The sequence below is a fragment of the Lolium rigidum genome, chromosome 3 (assembly GCF_022539505.1).
Source record: "Lolium rigidum isolate FL_2022 chromosome 3, APGP_CSIRO_Lrig_0.1, whole genome shotgun sequence".
In the NCBI taxonomy this organism is placed as follows: domain Eukaryota; kingdom Viridiplantae; phylum Streptophyta; class Magnoliopsida; order Poales; family Poaceae; genus Lolium; species Lolium rigidum.
In genome coordinates this window covers 155,419,744-155,426,437 of record NC_061510.1, presented here as the reverse complement: position 1 = coordinate 155,426,437, position 6,694 = coordinate 155,419,744, and the positions used below count along the sequence as shown (strand labels likewise).

Genomic DNA, 6,694 nt, shown 5'->3' with positions numbered 1-6,694 from the left:
GACAATTCCAGGTGAGCAGACAATTGTTCTTCGCACTACCTCCATAATTACTAATAAAAAAATTATCAGCACAAGACAATTTATAAAGTTGTTGAGCTCATAAACATGTTAAATGAGGAACCTTGATAGTACACTTAGATTTGTACTTAAAAATGAAGCAGCCCCTAATGTACATCATCAGGACATATCAGTCATATTGAGCAAAATATATCAGCAGAACGCATTTTCTGAGCCATGGTTCAATCAGACTTTTTTGCGGATCGGCAACATACCATCAAGTTTTAGGATTTAAGCAAGGTATATAATTAGATATATTTTCAAACATGAAGCACTAATTTGTAATACTCCCAAAATGATATATTTAGTCATAGGTTGAAGGAAAATTTAATCTCTGGAACAGATGTAGCAGGGGAAGTGCGAGCACCATGAACAAGAAAGCACCAATAAATCTATAATGGCCTGGACCATGTATTTTACCACCACGTCCCATACATACATTGGATGTGAGAGACGGATGGTAAGTGGTAACAACCCAGGCATGTGTTGTCCTGTTGTGAGTATTTGACGTGAAACCACAACACAATACTCACTGAAAGGAAGGAAGCATCAGCAACAGGCACGAACGACAGCAGTTAAGGCTACAATCAAAGACCAGAAAGTGCAAAGTGGACACGGCTGAGGCTGCAGTCTACAAACAGAGAATGAAAATGAAGGAAAATAGTACTTAAATAAGAATAGAAAACCAAAAAATTACATTATAAAGGCAACCATATGGGAGCCATGCACCAAACAAATAACCTGATGTCTTGTGAGCTAGCTTGTAAAAACCAAAGAGAAGTGGGAGTTCAGAACCCGCTTCTTGGGAATCAGGCACTTTTGCTCAAATATATTCACATATTCTATGATATCATTGATACTCGTGGGCCAACATCATGGTGTAACTAAGATCAGTAGGCAGTCCCCCATGCACTCCCTCCACCCTGAGTCAAGTGGCATTTACATGGGGATTACTTTTCAGACAATCAAGAGAAAAGGGATCACGAATAATCTGACGAAATGGTCATGGCGCAAACAGGTCCGTATTCATGACAAAAAAAAGGTATGTTGGGAATTCAGTTTTTCACAAGAAACAAAAGATCTCTAGGGCCCCAATTTTGCTTTTTATATAGAAGATATCCTGCCTAAACTGCATTCTCTTTCCATTCTGGTGGTTCCTATGATATTATATGAATGCATAAGTATCAAATTACTGCGCATTATCCTCGTATTCTGTGTGGAGAAAGATTTCCTGTAGATTTTTTTATTATACAATTTCCAATAGTTTTGCAATGCAACTTACTTAGAATTTGTCAGGTTCTATCAAGTTCTGCATTGATAAACTTCTCATGCTTTAGAATTCTTCCTTCTAAGACACACCAGAGTTGTAAAGCAATATTGCTGACCCCAGTTCAGCTCTTGTTGATTTTGAAACTATTTCCTTAAGACAGGAAAAAAACAATATAAGTTTGCATACTGAAGTTATAAAGCAATCATTCTAATTCCGCACTGGTTGATCTCGAAGCAATTTCCATTAGACAGGAAAAAACAAAATTTTACACAGAAAACATAGTGTTGTAAAATTTAAACTGAGAAAATGTTCAGGTGCTAACACTTGCACACTGAAGCTACCGGCATTCAGGTACAAACTCTAGGCAAACTAAAGCTATCAACGTCAGGGTAGCCACCTCATTACAAAATAAGATACAAATCAATAGAAGATTTACTTCCCAACTAACTGATCTCCATGATCTCTCATGAAGGGCACAGTAAAGACAGGTTGCACCTCTCATGAGACCACCGAGAGAGCACAGCTACATATTGGACATGCTTCATGAGGGATGAACTATCTAGGATCTAGCAAAGGCATACAAGATGCGGTCAACAATATTACAAAAATATTGTAGCAGCAACATATGAGATACAGTAAAAAAAATAGAACCCCACTACTTGAAAAACAATCTACAGTAAGCATGATGGTAGTAGAGAAATACATCATAAGGGCAAACCATTTTATAGCTTATCTTGTCTCTTCCTCCAAACATCAATACTTTCCTTGATGGAAGTACTGGCTTTAGCATGCAATCGAGCTAGCCGAGCATAAGGAACATTGTTTCAGAAAAAGAAAACAGCATACCAAGTATACAGATCGTTACTACATAACCAAAAATATACGACAAACAAAGTAAGAACTGGGCAGAACAATTATGCTGTGCAAGTAGCATTGTAACAGAAATAAACTCTAGATATAATACGAAAATAGAGTAATGAGGTTTTGGCTTCATTTCTGCTTTTTTGATCTCTAGCAAACAAGCATACTGCTATAGTCAACCACATTCTACTGTATGATGCGGAACTAAAGAAACTTCAGAAACCCTAAAATAAAACAAGGAAAAACCATAAGATATTTGACAGAAAATTAAATTTACGCTCATGCTTGTAATTCTACGACATGTCTATGTAATTTGCTCTATAGCTTGTTGCTAGCGACGTGCCGCCATGAAACTGGCCTAAAATTTTGAAAGATAAAGCTATGATGATTTCATGAAACATAAATAATGTATGCTGATACCATATCTCATGTCTGACCACCTAGACATATTTGGTTCTTGAAGAGCGCCACTTTCATACAGTAATAAATGGTGGATTCATACATTACTATTTAAGTAAATCTAAATTCATTAAAAACAAAACGCTCCATTTGTTTCGCTATTCTTTTAGGTAGACCAACAAATATGCTATTCTTTTTTAACCCCTAAATCATCTACTAAATCTGGTAGAGAAAAATAAGCGTGGGTTGCAAGAGCGAGAGATGATGATCTGTGACCATACCGAGCTTGCGCAAGCTCTCCACCCTCCTGATGATGGAGGCAAACATGTCGAAATCTTCCGTTATCATGTCATCCTTCTCATCTGTGTCATGCACATACACGCAAAATAAATCAAAATCATACGCACCTAGACCTGAAACGGAACACTCCCAAAAAACACCAACAGATGGGCATACCACTAATGATGATTTCCATGACAAGGTACCCTGACCGGAGCACCGCCTGCTTTGCCAAACCCAGCACCCGCTTGTCGCTGGCGGCCTTGCCAAGCCTTTGCACCACATTCGTGTATGAGCCAATGTAAAAGCAGAAACAAAATACCAGTTGTTGTAAAGCGATATGTGCAATCAGAAGCAAGCACATCCACCATTGGATATCTGATTTAGAAACAATTACACATGAAAAAAAATTATAAGTACACAAAAAAGTGTCAAGTTCAGAATCACACCCTTTGATCTAAAAGAAAAGTACATACTTGATTCTTAAAGTAAATCGGTTAGCATGAGGGGTGTTGCTCAGTTCGGGCCAACCAACACGCAGATCAGCAAAAAGATATGTCCTCGCTTATGTACATTCATGTCACCAAATCCACCTGAAACAATAGCAGGAACAAATTGTAACGCTGTGATGGCTAGATCCCAATCCAATCAAGGCAAGAAGCTACCCAAAAGAATTGGGGAGAGATGACAAGGACGGGGAGAGGAAAAGAGACAGGCCCATGGTGATGTTCCTACCGCTGAACTTGTTTCCATGATTTTCTTCTTCCTCCCTGTGAGAGACCCACATCTGGAACTGGAAGCAAAGGTAGTCCGGAGTGCACTCCGGTGTTGCTGATGCCGTTGAGCCGTGTTGCCATCGCCGCTCTATGTGTCTTCTCCTATAGGACGCGTCATCTGCTGCCAAAAAAACGAGAAGCAAATCAGGGAAGATATGAAAAATCACACTGGAAAAAGGGGAGCGGAGGGCGACCTGAAGACCTCCGGCAAGGCAATCGCCGTCCTGATCCGCTTCCGCAATCTCGAGCTACCTCCTGCTCCAGACCAAGCGGGCGACCAGCACGTCCTCCCGCCATCGCCTCGAGAAGGGCCAAGCAGAGCGCCGCCGCCCCTAGGACTTAATGGTGGCGAGCATAGCTCCGCCGAGAGGAGACAAGGGAGGCCGATGGAGCAGCACCGGCGGCAAGGTTGCGTGTGAGGAGGCGGCGGCGTGGAGGTCGCAGGGGCAGCGAGGAGAGGAGAGTGCGGCAGCACGCGAGTAATTGTGGATTTGTGGTTAGGGTTTTCGCTCTTTTAGCTCCTCCAATCAGATGATGACACGTGGACCGGATAAAGCAACGCAACGTCCAGCCCCTCAGAGCAATTCCAATAGTATAGCCAACTGTTGGAATAGTATAGCCAACTGTTGGCTATAACAAGATGTCATATCATTTGTAGTCATCATATAGCTAACATGTACAATAGTTGGCTATAAGAATGTAATACTTTACTAATATATGGCCCACCTTTCACTCTCACAAGGTGCCTAGGAGCACGTGCAAGAGCTGGCTATTGCATAGTAGCCCACATCCCTTCTCTCTCCTCCAACTCATCTAAAATATATTATTTAATGTCTTATAGTCTGCTGACTGGACTCTATTGTACTTGCTCTCAGAGCATCTCCAACGGGGCGACCCAAACCGCGCCCGCGCGTCCGGATGTGTCCAACCGGACAAAAACGCGGCCCAGCGCGCGGACCCATCCCTAAAACGGATGGCCGCGGCGTCCGGGACGACCCAAACCCGGCCCAAATCTAGGACGAGTTTGCGTGGCCGCGGACGCCGGATGCTGGTCGCTCGCGTCCTCCCCTTGTCCGCCCCTGGCCCGCCTGTCTGTCTCCCAAAACACAAACCCCTCGCACACATCTCCCGCCGCTCCGCCGCTAGCCAAGGACCGGCGATTTGGGAGAGGCGTCGACGCCGGCCACCGTCGTCGAGACGCCGGCAAGCGGGGCGGAAGCATAGGTCGCTGCCCCGCGCTGCTTTCGCCGCGTCGTAGCAGAGTCGGAGGACGCCGTCGCCGTCGCCGCTGTCCTCCCACCGTCGCGAGACCTCCCGCCGTTCGTAGTTGCGTCGTTGCCACCAGAGGTGAGCTCTCGTGCACCGTGTTTGCAGACCGCAAGTCGGCCGAGACGGCCATGGCCTGCAGGTCCCTACGGATGCATTGGATGGCCTCCGCGTGCGAGGTGTTCGATGAAATGGGCATACTAAAATTTGTCCCTTTTCATCTGTAGATCATGGTGGACAGCGACGACGACTACTTCTTCAAGAACTTCATCGACACGTCGTCAGACGAGGACTCGGACGACGAATTTTTCACGGATGCTGCGCTGATCATCCACGAGCACATTGTCTCGCAGATCCCCGTGCACCGGGGGTTCTTGCCGGGGCGCGCGGCCGCCTTGGACCGCAAAAGAGAACGCGGCCACAACCAGCTCTTCACCGACTACTTCCAACCCAAGGCATTGTACACGCCGGCCTTGTTTCGCCGGCGTTTTCGGATGTCCAGACCGTTGTTCCGCCGGATAATGGATGGCGTCAAGCTCTACGACGACTACTTCAACGCGAAAGTGGATGCAATTGGCAAGGTAGGCCTCTCTTCGTACCAGAAATGCACGGCAGCGATTAGGATGCTTGCATATGGCGTTGTCGGTAATTTCGTAGATGAGTACACGCGCATGAGTGAGTCTACCGGCTTGGAAGCGATGTACAGGTTCTGCAGAGCTGTGATCGGTTCGTTCGGAGAACAGTATCTCCGGCAACCTAATGCAGAGGACACAGCTCGTCTGTTGTCAATCAACGCTTCCAGGGAGTTTCCTGGGATGCTTGGAAGCATAGACTGCATGCACTGGGGGTGAAAGAACTGCCCCTTTGGTTGGCAGGGGGCATACAGTGGTCATTCTGAGGGGTGCACAGTCATTCTTGAAGCTGTTGCTTCACATGATACATGGATTTGGCACTCATTGTTGTGGGTATACTTTATGGTATATCAACGGCAGTGCCTAGATCCGGCAAGCCCGGGTGGCCCATAGACGGTGATGTGGCATGTGACCCATCGGGCGGCCCAGTTGTTGTAGATCCTGAAGGATGAAGTCCAGCCCAGGAACAGGAAGCCGGATCCCAACCGACCTACGAAGGAGGCCGGATCCGTGAAGGCCCATGAACTATCCGGATCCCGCACGTACTTAGAGGAAGGCGGATCCTTGACGTACACGGCAAGATATTTTACCGTAGTTAGGCAACTTTTATTCCGGCTAGGACTCTCCGTGTAAACCCTAGATCCGTGCGCCTTTATAAGCCGGATCCCGGGAGCCCTAGAGGCACAACCGCAACTCATTGTAACAACGCGAAAGCGCCCAGATAATTCCAGACAAGCAGCAGTAGGCCTTGCCATCGTGCAGGTGGTCCGAAGCTGGGTAAATCGCGTACCACCGTCCCGAGGACTCTCCGCCCAATGGCCCCTACTTCTTCTCCCCTCCATGAGGATCCCTCCTCTGGAGTACCATCGAATAGGCAACGACAGTTGGCGCCCACCGTGGGGCCTGCGGCGTCTGGAGGCCGGAACCGGGAGGGTTCTACCTTCGGAGGCATCGGCGACACCATCGCCGTGGGGCGCGTCAAGTATGCCGGAAACTTCCCGATCGTCCCTAAGGACGAGTGCTGGATTCCGGCTAAGACAAACCCCGTCATGCTCTCCATCATCCCGATCGGCGGGATACACATCTTCATAGGCGAGACCATCGATTTCGACGGAAACGCACTGATAAGTAACGCTGACGCGACCGCCGCTGAG

General features: G+C 46.8%; 1 long non-coding RNA gene across 1 annotated transcript; it reads right to left on the bottom strand.

The window, feature by feature from the left end:
* Window positions 1-1,424: 1,424 nt before the first annotated feature.
* Window positions 1,425-2,929, bottom strand: LOC124698461. Its single transcript, XR_007000970.1, has 2 exons — window positions 2,869-2,929; window positions 1,425-1,477 (listed from the first exon to the last, which is right to left on the bottom strand). It is a non-coding gene; the product is annotated as an uncharacterized LOC124698461 (long non-coding RNA).
* Window positions 2,930-6,694: the final 3,765 nt, after the last annotated feature.